Genomic DNA, 537 nt, shown 5'->3' on the forward strand with positions numbered 1-537 from the left:
GTTGTGAGCCACCATGTGGTTGCTGGGATTTGAACTCTGCACCTTTGGAAGAGCAGTCGGGTGCTCTTACCCGCTGAGCCATCTCACCAGCCCACTATCTCTCTTTGTTTATTATTACGCTTGTGTGTGTTTCTGGTGTGCAGGTGTGAGTGTAGGCACACGCTGGCCATGTGCACATGTGAAAGTCAGAGGACAACTTGAGGAATCAGCTCTCCCCTTCTCCTAGGTAGGTCCCATGACTGGGATTCATGTTGTCAGAAGTGTCAGCGAGCCCCTTAAGCCCACTGAGTCATCTTGCCAGCTGAATCCTACTTTTAAATTTTATTTTATTTATTATTTTTAGTTAAACACTGAAGTATCTTGATCATATTCACCCTGACTCCTGCCTTCCCCCTTCCTCATACCCACCACACTTTCCCTTCCTTCTCTCTCCTTGTGTTTTTCTGCACCCCACTGGGCACAATTCGTGTTGCCGGTTGGAATATTTATTTATTGGTTTTGTCAAGTGTGTGTGCATGTGGGTGTGTGAGAGAGAGC

The sequence above is a fragment of the Mus pahari genome, chromosome 23 (assembly GCF_900095145.1).
Source record: "Mus pahari chromosome 23, PAHARI_EIJ_v1.1, whole genome shotgun sequence".
Classification (NCBI taxonomy): domain Eukaryota; kingdom Metazoa; phylum Chordata; class Mammalia; order Rodentia; family Muridae; genus Mus; species Mus pahari.